General features: G+C 43.9%; 1 long non-coding RNA gene across 1 annotated transcript; it reads left to right on the top strand.

Moving 5' to 3' along the window:
- The first annotated feature begins 1,990 nt into the window (after positions 1 to 1,990).
- On the top strand, positions 1,991 to 19,325 carry LOC128833538 (uncharacterized). Its single transcript, XR_008444263.1, has 2 exons — positions 1,991 to 2,206; positions 18,764 to 19,325. It is a non-coding gene; the product is annotated as an uncharacterized LOC128833538 (long non-coding RNA).
- The last annotated feature ends 387 nt before the right edge of the window (positions 19,326 to 19,712 follow it).

Below are 19,712 nucleotides of genomic sequence, written 5' to 3'. Positions count from 1 at the left end.
CCAGAGAGATGACAGGCTACCCATAACATTGGAAACCCTGACAGAGTTATCAAGGGCACTGTCATGGGTCTGCAGCTGTGAAAGAAAGAGGCCATTTTATTTAAGGCAGTATTTGTTGTTGCCTTATTTGGTGCTTTGAGAATGAGTGAGCTGGTGTCTGGAGCAGCTGCAGACAGGTCCCAGCATGCATAAATATTACAGATGTGCAACATAGTGTCCTTGCACTTAAAGTACTCAAAAACAGACCAGAAGGGAACCGGGGCTTATGGTGTTGAAGGAATGTGCAGACAAGCGCTTGCGGCCACAAAATGCGGGGCCTGTAGCCACTCCTCCTTTCATGCACGGTGATGGCAGCTTCCTGACAAGGTAACAATTCAGCACAGTACTGAAAAAAACCTTGTGCTACTGCAGTCCTGACCCGAGTAAACTTGGTATTCATTTTTTCAGGATTGGAGCAGCAATGTCAGTGGCTGCAAGGGGTTTTGGCCCATGGCAGGTGCAGGAAAAAGGGCACTAGAAATCAAGGACTTATGTCCACACCAAAGAAAAGATGTCAGGGAACGGCAAAATGTAACTAACCCAATTTGCTTGTTTGTTTTAGAAGCTACCCAGAGTATACACAACATCTGGATTTGTGGCACTTTATAGTACATTGGGCCCACAAGAGGGCAGCCAGGACAGCAGCTGGATCTCAGCTGGGCTTCAGGGCCAAAGCTTGCAGTGGGATCAGCTCATGCCACTTCTGCACTCACTGATAGGCTAGGGTTGGGAGCAGACCCAGCTCATGTGGGCAAGGCTAGAAAGAAAGTAAATAGGGAGATCACCAAGATATTCCTGGAGACAAGGGGGTTCAGTGTTACAGCATAGGGACATTTGCTACAATTGGCCTGAAGTTTTCAGGGATGATAGCATACATTTGTCAGATGGAGGTGTTCACATATGACTATGGAACGTGAGGGCATGGATTGGGCAGGCGGGGTGTGATACCAGGCAGTGTCGTTGGGTGGGGGAGTGACTAAGCTAGTTGCTGGCACCCCCGGTGGCCAGTTTTCAATGTGGTTAAGAGAATAAAATGAACAGTGCCCAGAGATAAAAGACCTGGGATTTTGGTGATGGGCCTTGGGCTCATGGGCTAGAATGAGACCTTGTGGCCTTTGCAGGCTGAGGTCAGACTGTGTGGCCCTTACAGACTGAGGTCCCCACCCTGCTGCACCCTCTGTCCCCCTTGCAATGGGGAGAGTGCTAGGCCTCTTCGGGGGGAGGCTGAGGAGAGCTACCCTGTGCTATGGGTTATATCGTAAGGAGCCCTGTAACGCCCACACTGGAACCAGTTACATAGCTGGTATGGGAGAGTATGGGTGATGGGTGAGTTGCGCCCCGCCCCAGTGTTAAAGTTGAATAAAAGTTGTGACCTGCTGCTTAATACCATGTATGTGTCTGTCCTCATTTTGCTGCTGTGTCCACATCAGTGTATTTTATGGACCTAGAGGGGGAGAGCTTTAAATTGGGATTCTGTCTCAGTTAAAGAGAGAAGGGGGTATAGCTTAATGAGGTGAGAGGTTGTAAATTCTTACTTGACTTATCTTGGGTTATGAGGAGAAGATTGTGCCCTATAGAGTGAACACCTTGTAGAGATCCAGGGAATGGATATTTTATATGCTGATTCCAGTACCTATCTGTACCACTTAGGAAAACTGTGGCCTGTGTCCAATCTCACCAGAAACTGAGGAGACCAGACTGTTAACCCACCAAGTACTGGAATGCTGCTAGCTATGAGTATCCCCAGATTTTTGTTTTCTGACAAGGCTCTGAAGTGTTTGGAAAAGAACTGAGATGCTGCCATTCTTCTCTAGTGCTGAAGAGAGGGGGCATAATAGAGCTATACACAATATTACCTCAGTATCCTCCTAGCCTCTTATTAATGTGCATGTGAATCAACAGATTGTTTGAAATCCTACTGCCTTTGTCTCTTTTTTGTTAGATGGTAATGAACAAGATTTCTTCGACGCTGGTGGCAGTAAAGGAAAATTAATGAAAGTTTTCTACATAGTTCTTAAGAGCAAAAGTCTGCAAAGATCTGAGGGAAGTTTGTGCTCGAGATGCAAATGGCAGGCCTTCATCCATCTCCCATATGAGCCTGTACACACATTATTATAAGAATAACTGGATTCTTTGAGAAGGCCACCTAAATCAGAAAGACCAGAAGGTGAGACTACATGGATTAATAATGTACATTGAGTGAGGAAATGTATCTATTTATTTTAAAGATAGACATTTTTATGGTGCTTATCACTCTGGATAAAGATACATCAAAATACCGCTAAGAAGTAGAGGTTGCTGGCTCTCTCTTATTAAGATGTTTACTTGCATTGATATGGTTCTGGGGCTTTAGCCATTCTGAGAGGGTGTCATTATGTCATGGTTATTTGGGGAAATGCTAGCTTAAGCAGTTGTCTTGGTGCACATATGTTAAAGGTTTTAATGTTAATTGTCAATCCTACCTTGAAAGTAACATGGTTAATATTTGATATGGCTGAGATGTCTTTCATAATGCACAAACCAGATGTAGCTTGGTTTTTAATGCACATATTTTGCAAATAACTATTCATGACCATCCTCAGTGTAATACTCCCCTCAAAACCTCTTGCTTGTATCAAATAATTCAGTGCTAGGGACCAAATGTTTAAAAAGGAGAGGTGTGGTCTACTGATCAGAGTTTAGCAATAGGAGCCAGAAGTCCCTGAATAGTAATTCAAGCTAAGATGCTGACTCCCACTGAAGTCAGCTATTCTTGATATCTAAGCTGGGATATGGTGCTGACGTTTTGAGGCCTTGGGCAAGTCATTTTCTTCCTCAGTTTCCTCACCTGTATAATGAGGATAATAATCACTACTTCCCAGGGAATAGATTTTATCCTTATGCAGAGGACAAGCACAGGGCCTATGCAATACTTGTGCCTTCACAATAAGGCTTAAGTGAGACATAAGTGGTATTTAGGCCTAATGCTGGCTCTCTACATAGGGGAAATAACTTTAAGTTTGTAAAGTGCTTCAAAGAGAAGCAGGCACAACTGACAACAACAAATATGATCTGACTGTGAGATGGATGAGGCTTCCTACAGCACCAATAAACCAGCAGGTGAAACTGATAACAACAAACATTGTCCCAATGTCACAGAGAGGTATTAAAGGCCGGGGGAACGTTCCAGTGAAAATGACTGTGTGGTTCCCAGGGTTGCAAGCCAACAGGTCTAAGTGTACACATGAGAAGAACATACAGGCACGTGGAATTGGAGAGTCAGTGCTGTATGTGCAACAGAGTCTACAGACACACACAAAACACCCTGTCATATGCCTAAGGTGGCAGGTTGTGGTTCTGCAGGCCACTAGAAGCAAATACTCATCTGAATCATGTGCTATTGTAATGCCAACAGACCCTTGTCAGTGGCGGAATCAAACTCTGAACCTCTGAAGCTTAGTGTATGAGCCTCTACTGCAGGGGTGGGCAACCTTTTTGGCGATCGGGTTTCTGAAATTGTATGGAGGGATGGTTAGGGGAGACTGTGCCTCCCCAAACAGCCAGGCGTGGCCCGGCCCCCATCCCCTATCCGACCCCCCTGCTTCTCGCCCCCGACAGCCTCCCCGGGACTCCTGCCCCATCCAACCCCCCCGTTCCTGTCCCCTGATGGGCCCCCAGAACCCCTGCCCCATCCACCCCTCCCTGTCCCCTGACCACCCCCGAACCCCTCGCCCCTGACTGCCCCCCACCGCCTCATCTAACCCCCCCTCCTTCCTGACTGCCCCCCTGGGATCCCTGTCCCATCCAACCACCCCTTCTCCCTGACCGCCTCCAGAACCCTGCCCTGACTTCCTCCCGCTACCCCATCCAACCCCCCCTCCTTCCTGATTGCCCCCCTGGGAACCCTACCCCCATTCAACCCCCCTGTTCCCCGTCCTCTGACTGCCCCGACCCCTATCCATACCCCCACTCCCTGACCACCACCCTGAACTCCCCAGCCCTCTATCCAACCCCCCCGCTCCCTGCCCCCTTACCGCGCTGCCTGGAGCACTGGTGGCTGGCCGCGCTACTGCCACACCGTCCAGAGCACCAGGACAGGCAGCCATGCCACCGGGCTGGAGTCAGCCACACCACCGCGCAGCGCAGAGCACCGGGTCAGGCTATGGCTCTGCAGCTGCGCTGCCCAGCAAGAGCTCGCAGCCCCAGGAGTAAGAGATGTTGAACAAATATAGGCTAGTGAGGCCCTCAGAGAAACACTGTGATTGTGGTATGAATAAAGATTATCGTCCAGAAGAGGAAGTCATATGTCTAATTGAATCAGATAAAAAAAACAACACTAGGACAAAGGTAACAGTAAACTCCTTATCTCAGAAGAGATTGTGGGGGGAAAAACAGCAAGCAAATATCAGAAAAAAGAGAATGTTTAGAATGGGTTGCAACAAACATAGCAGTCATCTACCTGTGACCTGATGTCAGTACCTGAATCCCAAAAATAAGGTATGCAAATCTTACACCATCATCAGGACTGAAATGCACCCTTAGTAAAAAATCAAAATATGCATCGGGCTTGTCTGTACACACACTTAGTTTGCAGCATGTTGAGTTGTAAATTTATTGCTCACTAGCCTGCTGCATGCTAAGTGTCCATGTGGTCCCTGCTACTATGCTCTAAAAGTTCCCTAGTGCACTTTAGTCTGCTCTCATTTTAAAGTGGGGTAGCTCAAAGAGCACTCTTTAACTTTGGGTGCCCAGCAGCAGGGTCCACATGGACACAAAGGGTAGGTCTACACTGCAGTTGGCTGGTGTGAATCCCAGCGTAGATAGAAAGACTTATGCTAGCTCTACTTGACTCAGTGCACTAAAAATGTTGCAGTAGGGGTGACCTTGTGGGCTAGCTGCCCAAGTCCAAGCCTGCCTGACCCCCTGGGTCTAACCTCGGGTGGCTAGCCTGAGCTGCCCCCAGTGCCACAGGGTCCACACTGCTATTTGTAGAATGCTAGCTCAAGAAGAACTAGCACAAGTCTGTTTACTCAAGCTAGGAATCATACCTCCCATCCTTAGTCTGCAGCAGGCTCGTGCAGAGTGGATTTACACCTCAGCTTGCCGTCAACTAAGTGTTCGTATAGACAAGCCATCATAAGGAAATGAAAGGTGAGATGATGTTAGGACCAGTACATGGGTAAACAGCACCCAGAACATCAAAGACTTTGCTGAATTCCTTTCATGAATTTTCTTCCTTCCTTTTCTTTAGAAAATCTCAAAAGACTGAATAAGAATAAAATAATGCCAAAATGTGGCCACTGAAACCTACCTGTATTACCAGACCCATTTATGAAAGATGGTTAGAATTATCCTCAATCATCCTTGGGGGGACATTGAGTATTATCTATCCAGATTTAAACTGCCAATTCAGGAAAGCATCTCCATCCAGGACAACACTTAAACTGGTGTGTAAGTCCCTTTGATTCAATAGGATTTAAGCATATGCTTAAAGATAAGTCGGTGCTAAAGTACTGTCCTAAAGAGAAAAGGTCTTAAGCACATGTTCATGTGCATTCGTGAATCAGGCCTGACGTGATTACTAGAGAATATTCTTGGCTAGTGAATTTTGAATTTGTAAAATTGTTTATATTATTTATATTTGCCATTGAAAAAAGAATGCCTACACAATGGCTCTGAACACCCTGAAAATAATTAGATATACAATAGCCACCCAGAGCATTAATACTAATATGCCAAGAAATTAACTCTGTCAGTAGCAGCCTGGAATATTTTTTATCCTCTCCTGGAATTCTCTTGGGAACATATTCACATATACTCTGCCTGAGATGTTATTAACTGACATTAAGTCTCTCAGCCCCTTAGGCTGTGGCATTTTTTCCTGCTATTTTCCTGACCGTTAAACAACCCTCATCTATGTGATCTGGAAGCCGCTGTGCTTAGACTTTCCTTAATGCATGCATTGAACTGTACCTTGTGCTCTGTTATTGTACCTGAAGCTGTGCAGGTTTCATATGACTTACACTATAAATTATGTTGCATTATGATCCTATAATACATTTAAGAAAGGCAAACATCAATTATTTATTCCAAATAAGTGACATCTACCTTTAAAGCTTTCCTATCTTTCTTTGCTCTCAGGTATCCAGTTTTAACTCCCCCTTCAGTTATGACCATCTACTGATGCAGGACAAATTATGGCCGCCTGCCCCGTGTGCTTGGGGGGAGGTTTCAGATATCCCCTTATCCCAATGGACCTTTGTTGGAGGTAACTGTTATTTAGTGGCCTGCACTTCTGTAAGTTGAGGGGCTGTTTCACTTCCAGTGGTACTGAACATCCCAATGAGAGGGAGTGTCTGGACAAGTTGGAAGACTGGATACAGTTTGACCTCTGTGCACCAGCTGGTTGTTGGGAGATAGCACTGTGATGATCAAAGCTACACTTGTTACACAGATACGTGGTAACTAGCTTGGGAAAGCACACTCTCCACCAGTGACTCTGAAAACCTTAAGTCTGTCCCTGCACTATATAGGTATAATATAGCCAAATACAAGGGTCCTTCAGAAAGTGTGGAGCCTGACCAATTTAATGATATACTAGGGCTCAACAGATTTCACAGATCCAAATACTAATACTTTGATGTTTTTCTTTGTTAGAAGCCATTTTTTTTCATTAGTGCAGAACTTGTATGAGGACATGTTGTGGTGAGTCAGTCACCAAAGATTTGAAAAGTGAAGAAGAATGAAATCTGAGCAGTGATCAAGTACCTCCATAAGAATGGCTTGTCCCCAAAGGAAATCCATGAGGACATGGTGGCAACGCTGGTGGATGATGCCCTTTCATATACCACAGTAAAAAACTAGGCTGTTGAATTTAAGCGAGGGAGAATCAGCACAGAGGATGATCTAAGATCAGGTATACTCCAGAGAGGACATCACACCAGAGAAAGTTGATGTAGTCCACCAGATGGTGATGAATGACAGATCATCATCAGTCAGGCACATAGCTGAGACAGCAGGCATCAATGCTGGGTCATAGAATCATAGAATATCAGGGTTGGAAGACACCTCAGGAGGTCATCTAGTCCAACCCCCTGCTCAAAGCAGGACCAACCCCAACTAAATCATACCAGCCAGGGCTTGTCAAGCCGGGCCTTAAAAACCTCTAAGGATGGAGATTACACCACCTCCCTAGGTAACCCATTCCAGTGCTTCAGCACCCTCCTAGTGAAATAGTTTTTCCTAAAATCCAACCTAGACCTCCCCCACTGCAACTTGAGATCATTGCTCCTTGTTCTGTCATTTGCTACCACTGAGAACAGCCGAGCTCCATCCTCTTTGGAACTCCCCTTCAGGTGGTTGAAGGCTGCTATCAAATCCCCCTTGCTCTTCTCTTCTGCAGACTAAATAAGCCCAGTCCCCGGAAAAATCATGGACCAGGTCCTCAAGGAATCCATTTTGAAGCACTTGGAGGAGAGGAAGGCGATCAGGAACAATCAACATGGATTCACCAAGGGCAAGTCATGCCTGACCTACCTGATTGCCTTCTATGATGAGATAACTGGCTCTGTGGATATGGGGAAAGTTGAGGACGTGACATACCTTAACTTTAGCAAAGCTTTTGACACAGTCTCCCACAGTATTCTTGCCATTAAGTTAAAGATGTATGGATTGGATGAATGGACTATAAGGTGGATAGAAAGCTGGCTAGCTCATCGGGCTCAAGGGGCAGTGATCAACAGCTCTAGTTGGCAGCCGGTATCCCAGGTTGCAGTGGCCACAGTGACCAAATGGGCTTTCAGCTGCTTCCCTATCCAGCCTATTCACCAGATTTGGCCTGTTCTCCAAGTTGAAGGAAGAGCTTAGTGGGAAGATTTTCCATGATGAGATGATTGCAGCAGTTGAGGAGTTCCTGGACATGCAGGAAAAGCACTTTTTCTACAAGACAGGCATAGCCAAACAGCAGCTGCACTGGACCAAGTGCTTTGACGTCAAATGGGATTATACTGAAAAATAAATAAACAATTGAATACAAATTATATATTTTTTGTGAGGCGAGAAACTTTCTGAACACCCCACGTATCACCATGTGGACAGTGTATCTCTTCCTTACTTCCCCATGTGTCTTAGCCTTTTTGAGCTATACAAATGCCCAGTTCTTGGAGTCATTTGTGCTAGATTATTTTTAAACTTGCAGGCTCAGGACTGAAATTTCCCATCGGATGAAGCCAGGGCAGTACCAAAGCAACAATCTCACTTTACCTTGCATCAGAACTGTCACTTTATTTTTGTATTTTACAGTCCTGCAGTTCCTCCTACGCTATCACTGAATACATTAAATTATATAAAGGCACAATCCTGTGACACCTCTGAACCAACCTCTGAAGGGAAACAATTTTTCTCTCTCTCAAAGATAAATGCAAAAAGTCTGCATGCAAATACTGTCACAGATCTGATTAAATGGATGGAATCAAGGAAAGTCAAGAGCAAAGGCGGCAGTGTCCTCCTTTCCTCCCTGACTTCTGCTCCAGTACTAGTGAATTTGGATGGTTCAATGGTCTTTGAGCAGCACAATAACTGGGTGCTATCCGATTTTGTTAATATTTCTAAACTATAGCAGAAAACTAACCCTTTGCATAAGGCTCAGGACTGAAAACAGGAGCTGTTGGTTCTTTTTTAAGCTCTGTCATAGGCTTGCTGTGTGATCTTCACAAGTGACTTAACATCTCTATGCCCCAGTATGAGATGTGGATAATAACACTTACCTGCCTCACAAAGATATTTGTGAGGTTAAATTAATGAAGGTATTTCAAGTTCCTCAGACAGAAGTATCTACATCATTGGAATAGCTGGCAATTGAAATGTGGGTGGTCCCCAACTTATGATGGCTGGGCAATGAATTCACCCCCACCCCTCCCCGCACACTGCACCAATGCAGGGCACCTAGCCTGACCCCAGCGCAGAGAGCCAGTCTCTGCCTCCCACCCCACCTGCCACAGCGTACGCTCCCTGCAGGGATAGGAGGAGACCCTCCTTCACCACAGCCGGGAAGCACCAACTGGCTCAGACACCCTGGCAATGAGTGTCGGGGTGGGGGCAGGAGTAAAGTCTGGGGAAGGAGGAATACAACATGTATCTGCTCAGTCCAGGTTGGGGCTGGGGCATTTTGAGGTCCTTGCCCCACCTCCCAATGTCACTCCCCAAGCCCATCCTCACAAAGCCTCCGGCATAGGGAGAAGGCTCCCTGCGCTATTGCCCGAATAGGGGGGATGCAAGGAGGCACCACTGGTGTCAGAGCTGAAGCTATGCAGCTTCCTCTGCTGCTGCTGCTGCCACCTGGGCTTGGGGTGGGGAGAAACAACATCTAGGCAGGGGTGGAGTTGCTGAGTCATGTGACCTGAGCTGGCCACAGAGCACCTCCCATTTGAGAGCATTCACACAGGCTCAGATTTGAGTGGGTCTGGGTGCTAAGGTGCTAGTTGCATGAGCCATGGCCCATTCAGACCCAAGTATGACTACACTCCTGCTCTAGAGAAGTGCAAAGTATGATTATTACATAAACTGGACATCTTTTGCATGCTTTTCTTAGATTTCCTTTAGAATTATGCCATATGCATTGACAGCATGCACGACAATAAGTTCTTCAGAACTGGTTTTTGTTGAGCTTGTCAAGATATAGCTGTGCTTTGCATAGTATTTCTATTAGGAAATGACATACTACATCATAACAGTTCCATCAGAGACTTGAGGGTGTAAGCTGTCAATGTGTAATAGGATTGCTATGCATTGCATAGGGTGGTGCTGCATTAATAATGCTGAGCTACATTTAATATAGTACAATCTAGGAGACTTAAATATTGTCTTTGTAATGGAACTGTAATGCACGCTGTGTTTTAAAATATTTTGGAAAGTTCAGTATCTGCTGTTGTCTGCATAAAGAGCAGATGCTTCTTGTAATGTAAACAAATAACTTGGCTGTTTAACTTTTTGTTGTTGAAAAACGCCACCAGAAATGTCCTAGTCAATATTACTGTGGAGTAATGACCTGTAAATATCCCTGCTTACAAATGAAGTTAGTTTTGATTAGAGGAGTACAAAACCTGCCAATCTCTGAGTAAATAATACACCCACACTGTTTCAACTGGTTTAATCAAATCACTGGGTTTAGATGCCTGGAACCATGTACAGTCTGCATTCACAATGGTGGCAAGGGCCATGCCAGTTTCCAGTGTGCTTATTGTCTTTTCAAAATGTGCAAGTTATAAACAGTTCCAAAAAAGCACATTTGAAGCCTTATGAAAATAACATGTTATTTTCACAAAGTGTTGGTCAGAGTACATTCACTCCCCCCCTCCCCTCCAGCCAGCAGAGGGGAGCCCCACAAATCATTTTCAATGACCTCTCCAGAAAGTTCACCACGCTGTCTTGATTAAATCCAGCATTGTTTGGGGGGGCGGGAGAGGGGGAAGGGGAAAGAGGGAAGGGGGAAGGGGATCTGATTTTAGCGAAAGGATTTGTATGTGGTGGTGGGGTGAATAGTACAATATGTATTTTTATTTGTTCCATGGGCCCTATCATCATAGTACCTGACCTCCTCACAATTATTAATGAATTTATCCTCATACTTCACCTTTTCACAAGGTTGTATGATTCTTATTTTATACATGGGGCAGTTGAGGAAGAGACATGAAGTGTCTTGCCCAAGGTCCGTGGAAGAGCTGGGGCCCAAATCCAACCCTTTCAACACTCCAGCTGGTTTGTGTGGATTTAGGCAAGCTCTGAGGGCACCTACCCGATCAAATCCCACAGGGGAATGCCTAATTTCACCTGGTTGGAGGCTCTTCGTGGGGCTTAGGAAGCTGGACACCTAGATTAGGTGTTATAAGCATTCTCAATGGCAGAAAGTTAGGCAACTGGGGGACATTTATGACAAAAAATTAGGTACCTCCAGGGTTAAGCGGCAGCTGAGCAAGGGTTCTGAGGATCCCAGTGGTGCCTAAAGTAGGAGTTAGACGCCTACGTCTTTTTCTGCATCTGGGCCTGGGAATAGAACTGAAATTGCGTGATATCGGTCCAGTGCCTTAATAACAAGACTATCCTTCTTCACTATGGACTAGGTTCTTCCACCTTTATACATATTAAGTAGTACCTTACATTGACTAGGACTTTACTATTTACTTGTGGAGTAAGTAAGGTGGCAGAATTGGATCCAAATATAATATTATAAAACCAACTATCCCCACACATAATGCATGATGAGTATACATATATGGGGTGGGTCTGTTTTTCCTATGAAAGAAATAGATACTCCCGATAAAGTTCCAGAAAGACGGAGGAACAATAAAAGAGTGCAATGATCAATATAAAAAAGCTTTTGTGAATCTAGAATGCTAAAAGACTGCTTCCTTAATGACTGAATAGCTTTTGGGCACAGCAGTAAAAGGATAAGTGGAAAGCTACTCAGGGAAATGGACCTGACATGTAAGCAGCAGAACAAAGAGGAATACAAGTAACAGCCCTTGAAAGAGGCATGGAGCATGTGGCTGTAAACGCCACGCCTAAACAAGCAAGGAAGAAGTTGAGAGAAAATGAAAAGGCAAGGTTAAAAAATAGACCAAATAGGGGACAATGTCACTGATGTGGCAGGTACCATGAGTATAGGAAATGTACAGTATTAGAGCAAACATAAAGAAACCACTTTGCAAATATAGGCAAAGTAAAACAGTGGAGTGAAAGGGAAGAGCAGTTTATATATGCAATAAAGAATGGCTAACAAAATACATAGAAATAATCTACACATGACATAAAAACTAGACACAGACATACGTGCCAACTCTGTGGGTGCTCGGGGGCTGGACACCCATGGAAAAAAATAGTGGGTGATCAGCACCCACCAGCCACCTGCTGATCAGCTGTTCGGTGGACCCTGTTGATCCCTGCTGATCAGCTGTTTGGTGGTGGGCGGGAGGCGCTGTGTGGAGGGGGCGAGTGGGGGCAGGAAGAGGCATCCCTCGGCCCGCGCCGCTTTCCACCGCCCCCATTGGCCTGAGGCGGCGAACCACGGCCAGTGGGAATCGTGATTGGCCGAACCGGTGAACGCAGCAGGTAAACAAACCGGCCCAGCCCGCCAGAGTGCTTCCCCTGGCAAGCTGTGTGCCAAAGGTTGACGACTCCTGTTCCAGACCAAAAAGTATCCAAACTGATCAAAAAAGTGGCATCCGGTTGAAGCCAAATATATTGCAGAAAATAAATGAATCTTAGATTGTAAGCTCTTCAGATCAGTGATGGTATCTTTCCTGTGTGTATTGACGGTTATAGATACTTCTTCAGTGTGTGGCTGACTATCTCTGCTCTCCCTTTGTATTGCTGCAGCACAGGTCCCCACTCTGATTACCCCTCTGTCTTAGCTGCAGCAATAAATGTAAGTTGGAGGGGACATGTTGTCTTGACATGGAAGGCAAACAAGTAGATTTCATTTTCACTGGCTTCCAACACTTCTTCCCCATTCTCTTTAATATGATAGCTTCATGGAGACCAAAAAAGCTGGGGAGATAGCACAGGTGAAGAGATTATGTCTGCTCATCTGCTGAACCTATAGCTTTAGGAGAAAATAGGTAGATTCCCCTAGGAAGCTGGGAACATGGTAGATTGTAACCAAAACTGGGAGTAACCCACCAACACTGTGGGTATGTCTACATTGCATCTTTGAGGGTGCTTCCTAGAGAGGTAGACAGACATGAACTACTGTGCTAAAGTTAGCTGTGTAGCTAAGGTAGCACGGGAAGTAGCTTGGGCCACCCACTTGAGTAAAACCCACCCAGACCCCCCCACTGCCCATGCTATCCTGTTTACATAGCTAGTTCAAATTCATGCTTGTTTGTTTACCTGGGCTGGGAAGCACACATCCAGCTGCAATGTAGACCTACCCTGGGAGGCTTAAGAGCTAGGTGTTGCTGCCTGCAAATTTGCTGGTCACCAAGAATAAACAGGGTATAGTAATCCAGCGGATAAACTGAAGTCCAAAGTTCTTGCAGTTACTCAGAAGTTTGCACTACAAAACAGAATCATTCATTGAAGCTGGTGCTATTTTAATCTCCTGACCCAGTTTTGTTTTTCTGTTGTGTTTGTCTTCTCTGGAAATGTTTAACTTATTTAGTTAAAATTAGTATTGTGTTATGTAGATTTAGTGCTAGACTGCTGGGATTTTTCCCAATAAATCTAACCTGATCGTTAGCTGTGATTGCTCAATAGCTGCATAACTTTGTCTCTCATGTTTCTAAACACCCAACTTTCCCCCATTCTGGGCAATTTCTCCAGTTGTATGAAACCCTTTGAGTTGAATCCCACAACTGCCTTTAAAGGAACCTGGCCAGTGTACAGCTGTAGCTAAACTATTCTAAACATTCGCTGGTTCATGCCTGCATACGTCCAGCACTTTCTATAAAGAGTCTGCAGACTGCTGACCCTCTTTTTCCTCCATTGTTGCTACAGTGTTTACAACTTCTATTCTATTCCATTCATGTTCTTATACCACCTGTATCACATTACACTGCGCCTTCCAGTAGTGCGTTAAGCAATCAGACTATATAGCTCTCACGTGTTTGTTCTCTCATCCTCTCCCCAGGAGGAGGAGCATGTGCAGTAGAGTGTTTTATTTCAATAGGGCTTTAGGGTTTTGGTTGGTTGGTTGGTTTTGATTTAAGTATAAACTATTTAGTATCTCCCATATGACTGAGTGAGGAGTCTTATGATACTATTTTCTATATAGGTCTATTACATATAGGTCCTTGTACCTCACTCATCATGTAATATCTGAGTATCTTCCAGTAGTGCATTAAACCACGTGACCACACAACTGTCATGTTGTTTATTCTTTAATTTTCTTCCCAGGAGGAGAAGTGTGTGAAGGATCTTGCTTTGGTCGGGTTTTAAAACTATGCATGTTGCTATGAATTTATGTTAGAGAAGGCAAGGTCAAAGAAATGTGATTTGCACTTGGAGCAGAAGGTAGTGAGGTGTGTGATGGTCCTTAGTTCCTAATGGAGTTCATTCCACAGTCTCTGACCTGCCCCTGAGAAAGTTCTGTCTTTAGCACAGATGAGCTTTACCCTTATTGTGGGGTTTTATATCCCTCATGGACATTGACTCTGTAGCTGAAGTCCTTCTCTGTCCACTCATGTACCTTTCCCACCTCCCTCACTCTTCCTGACTCTTCCAGTTGGGACCATCCCTATGGCAATTGCCTGATTGGAATGTTGGGCAATGCCACATTTCTGAGATAAATGAAACCTCCCTGTTCAGTGCTGCAGTCTGAACTTTTTGGTCCCCCCTCCTCACAGAAAATGGGCTTTGGTCTCATGAAATAAGTGTATCTAGCTCTAATAGCCCCACTAACTATCATGCCATTCACATATATTTTCACTCTTTAGCATTTATACTGAAGATGATTAAGAGATAATTACTACATGAAACAATGTAGCTAATAAACAAGTAAACTTATGCACATGTACCTTTTCTATTTATTACACTCAAACTTCAATATGAATTAGGAAAAACTGAAATGTAATCCCAAATTTTTCAAATCCAGTATTTAAGACAAAACAAAACATACTCATTTGGATCTAGCAGGCATCAGTAAAAGTATATACTGTTATTGGAATTCCTTGTATGGTTCTTAGTGCTTTGCTATACATATTGTATATTTTACATGATTGTCCGGTTTGGCCAATGTACATGGCAGAGGGGCATTGCTGGCACATGCTCTCACAGATCTTGGGAGACAGACCTGTCCTCGCTTACAGACAACCCCCCAACCTAAAGCAAATACTCACCAGCAACCACACATCACTGAACAAAACCACTAACCCAGGAACCTATCCTTGTAACAAACCCCGATGCCAACTCTGTCCACATATCTATTCAAGTGACATCATCATAGGACCTAATCACATCAGCCATACCATCAGGGGCTCGTTCACCTGCACATCTACCAATGTGATATATGCCATCATGTGCCAGCAATGCCCCTCTGCCATGTACATTGGCCAAACCGGACAGTCTCTACGCAAAAGAATTAATGGACACAAATCTGACATCAGGAATCAAAATACTCAAAAACCAGTGGGAGAACACTTTAACCTGTCTGGTCATTCAGTGACAGACCTGCGGGTGGCTATATTACAACAGAAAAACTTCAAAAACAGACTCCAAAGAGAGACTGCAGAGCTAGAATTGATATGCAAACTAGACACAATCAACTCCGGTTTGAATAAGGACTGGGAATGGCTGAGCCATTACAAACATTGACTCTATCTCCCCTTGTAAGTACTCTCACACTTCTTATCAAACTGTCTGTACTCGGCTAGCTTGATTATCACTTCAAAAGTTTTTTTTCTCTTAATTAATTGGCCTCTCAGAGTTGGTAAGACAACTCCCACCTGTTTATGCTCTCTGTATGTGTGTATATATATCTCCTCAATATATGTTCCATTCTATATGCGTCCGAAGAAGTGGGCTGTAGTCCACGAAAGCTTATGCTCTAATAAATTTGTTAGTCTCTAAGGTGCCACAAGTACTCCTGTTCTTCTTTTTGCGGATACAGACTAACACGGCTGTTACTCTAATACCACTGAAGTTAGCAGAGTTACACTGGTATGAAGTGTAAGTGACAGGAGAATCAGGCCTATTGAACTAGATTCTGCTTTCATGTACATGAGTGTAAATCCATTGGCATATAATTGACAATAGAATCTGCTCTGTTGCATTTAGATTGATACCAGGAACGTGCAGAAGTGTTATCTCTGTCGAAGAAGAGTGTTATCACTGTTCCAGTAACCTGCCAATAAGAATACCACTGTTACCATTCAACGTTCACAGGATGTGTGTGTGTGTGTGTGTGTGCGTGTGTGTGTGTGTGTGTGTGTGTGCGGGGGAGGGGAGGGAATCTGAGTAGTGTTGTATTTTTGCTTAATGTTTCCTAAGGGTCACTAGTGGACAATTAGGACAGTCCTAAATAAATCAGAAAAGCTGGTTATCTTGCAAACAGGGTGATACTCATCATGTTCTTGGTTGTAGTTAATGCCACCTCGTGGCCCAAATTAGTAGGGGTGCTGAAGAAAAGTGAGCCTTATCTCCTCATTCTGGAGGGCAAGCTTATCACCATAGCAACACGCCTGATCTCAACCAGCCAAAGGGGAGGGAATCCCAAGGTCACCAGGCTCTCCCACAGTATATTGCAGCTGAACCACCTTTAGCTGGCTAGAAATTTCGTTTTGATTGACTAGAGTTTTCATAACCTTTTTAAAATAAGTGATACTCAAACTGCGATATCTATCACTTGATATATTAACAGAAGGAGGTCCAAAACTATTATAATACATGTATTAATAATATTGAATCACCCAACAACAGCGAGTGAATATTTAGTTACGAAAATCTACCTTTTGAGGAGATACCAGGAAGTCGCATTTTTACTCCTATGAAAATAATATTTGTATCACCTCTTACAGAGCTATAGTATATATCTTTCAGTGCTCCACATACAGTGGCATATTGTAAATAACAGTCTAGAAAACACATTACCCTCTTGGATGATTTAAATGTTTTGTTTTCTCATTTTAAGATTGCACTTTTGTCCATGGCATTTCTGTCTAAATCGGGGTCTGAAGGACTGATTTTGATCTCACACTTGTATAAATCAGGAATAACTCCACTGAAGTTGATGGAGTTGCACAGTGATTAGGTAAAGTTGGCAAATGGGATTAGAATCAGGCCTTCCAAGTGTTTTACTTTCCTTGTTTTGTTCTTTTGTGTAAGGGCTTAGACATATGTGTGTGATGAGGAGAGGAATTTTCTGGGTGTGTTCTTGAAGACGTATCAACTGCAGTGTGCATGGGACACATTTACAGTTGTATAGATTATTTCACAAAATTAATGTAGCCACTTTATTACTGTTGACTCCCTGAAGTGTTTCCATTTAAACATCTTGTCTATTCCTATTCAGATTCTGTGCCCCTGTATCTAATTTTAAATAGCCTCTGAGGCTATCCCTTATTCCGAGGACAAGGAGGATGAAGATGGAAAAAAGACTGTCAGATTTGGCCAGGAAGACGTCACTATTGACCTTAGTTAGGGATGCCTCAGCAGAGTATAAGGGGTGCAAATTGATTGCAAAGAGTCAAGGAAATAGTAGTGTGGAAATTAACACAATGTAAGTGGAACTTGGATGTAAAGAAGATGACGAAAATGGGGTAGCAGCTGGAGAGACGGGAGAAGTCAGGGGAGAGTTTTTTAAGGTAGTTGAGACAGTGGTATATTTAAGGCTCAGGTAAAGCAGTCAAATAAGATAGAATTTAAGAATGAATTAGAGAAGATGGATGAGGGAGAGTGTAAAGGTCAGGAGGCAATAAGAAATAAGGTCAAGAGATTGGAAAGGGTATTGGAGGGACATTTAGGTGTTGGAGATCAGGGTGAAAGAGGAGATAGCAAAGAAAGAGGAAAGCTGGAGCAGGTGGCGAGTAGAATGAAAAGTTGGAGGATAACTCATGGTTGGTAGTGTCCAATCTTTTCTCTGAATAAATTTGCAAGAATTTGTGCTGAGCAGAGTCAGTGGCTTTGAGGAAATTATTGCAGGTGGAGAGGCAACAAAAAGGGCGAAGTACATTTTTCTTGTCCCAACCCTTGCTGGAATCTGTCATTCTCCATTCTTGGGGCTGCATGAAGGGGGTATGCTAAACTCTAGTGCTGTCATAACTCTCATTATGTGCTCAGCCCAATTGGTTTGGTCTAAAATTGGCAGATGTGGAGCTTCTGAGAGGTGGAGTTCCTTTTCACTTCAGCTTTTCAAGCGGCTCTGCAGCAAACCATGGTGGAGCTTTATTCTCTTTAGATTTTTGTGGGGAGATGAGCTTTTCTATAGTGAGATCAGCTGCATGTTGCAGCATCCATGATTTTCCAAAGATTATATGGTTAGGGAAGACCTGAACATTTTTATTTATATTGGGCTCTCGGGTGGGGAAAATGTTATCTATCAGTGGCTGATGTTATTGTTTATAGAGGCACTAAATAGATATAGAATTAGCTGAGGGATTCTTTTGAACATGGATTCTGGTGAACTTGCTCTATTACCCCTCTTTGGGACCCCTTAAGAACACCCCCCAGTCTTTCTTAGGACTACCACCAACCACTGCTTGGGGCTAGGTTACTAGCTGAAATCAGTTCAAATTAAGCTCATTGCAGCAACGCAAAAACTCATACTCATGTCTGGCTCTTCTGCCACACACGGAGCTCTTATGGGAGAGAGGGGAGCCCTGCCAAACCCTATAGTAAAGGGCTCCTGGTTCTTAGCCCTTAAAGGAACAGTGTCCTGGTTTTTCCTGTTGTCAGGATCTCAGCATTGAGCACAGGCATGCCAGGTCCTTAGATGGCATCCTTAGCCACTGCGCCACAACAATGCACTGAATGGCTGCTCTTGGCCAACAGCCTTAGTGCTAAAGGTCTGTAGGCACACAGCAGCTACACCCCTGATTGGATGGACAGGCAGCACTCTCATTGAGTGCCTGCACTATATAAAGGCCCCAACAGGAAGAGGAAGCTGTCTGAGCGACAGACCATTGCCTGTTGGTTGCTGCCTAGACTGCCTTGCCTCTGCCTGTCCCAACATTGTTGCCATGTTGCTTCGTATAACATACCTTGCGACCTTGCCTCGCTAACCCATTGACCTGACCACTTGTATTAAATCTTACAGCTACTGACCCGAGCAAGAACTTCAGTGATTGCCCTGGACTGCCTCCAATACGGACTGATCTGCCAGCTTCCTGATGGCTCGTGCACCTTTGACTACTGCTATGGATCATCCCCCTAGCCTGCCTCGGCCACCAAGCATTACACCCATCCAACTATTAAGTCTCTGGGACTGCTTCCTCTCTTCCTGCTACAAGGCCATTTGTTTATTCAAAGATCCCTGGAATGGGTTCTTCTGGCCCTCTCTGGCATTAATAGCCAGTATACCCGTTTACAGGGAGAATTTAAACACTACTCTAGAGTGTCATAAACATAAACACAAAAGCATTGTGTTAGAGCATGAGAATGAGAAAGTGAAACTGACACAAACCAGGGAAGTGAAACTTTCAGTCTACTATCATTATCAAAGCTGAGTAAAATGTAAAAAAGTAAGTGGTATTCATTCACTTTTAGTATTCTAAGACAGCAGTTTAACAACTATGGTTTGTGAATCACTGGCTGCATGGTGCTAGTGCTCCTTGTTTCCAGTTTTTAAATTGCATTAAAAGACAATTAAACATAGCAAATGATTTTCTAATATTAAATGTCTGTGTAAGCAAATTGCTGTAGTTCCACAGGGATGTCATGCTTGAGTGAACTGAAGGGGAGGTGGTCTGTATAGTCATGAATGGCAGAGAGGTGATCTCTCAATTTAAGATGTGTTTCACATTGCAAACTAATTTGAAGATAGCAGATCCAAATTGTTATAAATGATAGCAGGCAAGTATCTTATTATTTTGCTGTAAATATGTTTCTTATTTTGTACAGAGGATGAAATGCCCAAGAAAAATACTTATCTGATGAACTTATCATAATTGAAAATTAAGAGAAATAACCTATTATTTTTAATGTTAAAAATTAGATAGACATGTATAATATTACAGCTGCAACCTTGCAGTCAGTTCCATTTGGTA

Source organism: Malaclemys terrapin, chromosome 3 (assembly GCF_027887155.1).
Source record: "Malaclemys terrapin pileata isolate rMalTer1 chromosome 3, rMalTer1.hap1, whole genome shotgun sequence".
Classification (NCBI taxonomy): domain Eukaryota; kingdom Metazoa; phylum Chordata; order Testudines; family Emydidae; genus Malaclemys; species Malaclemys terrapin.
This window is presented reverse-complemented; position numbering and strand designations above follow the sequence as displayed.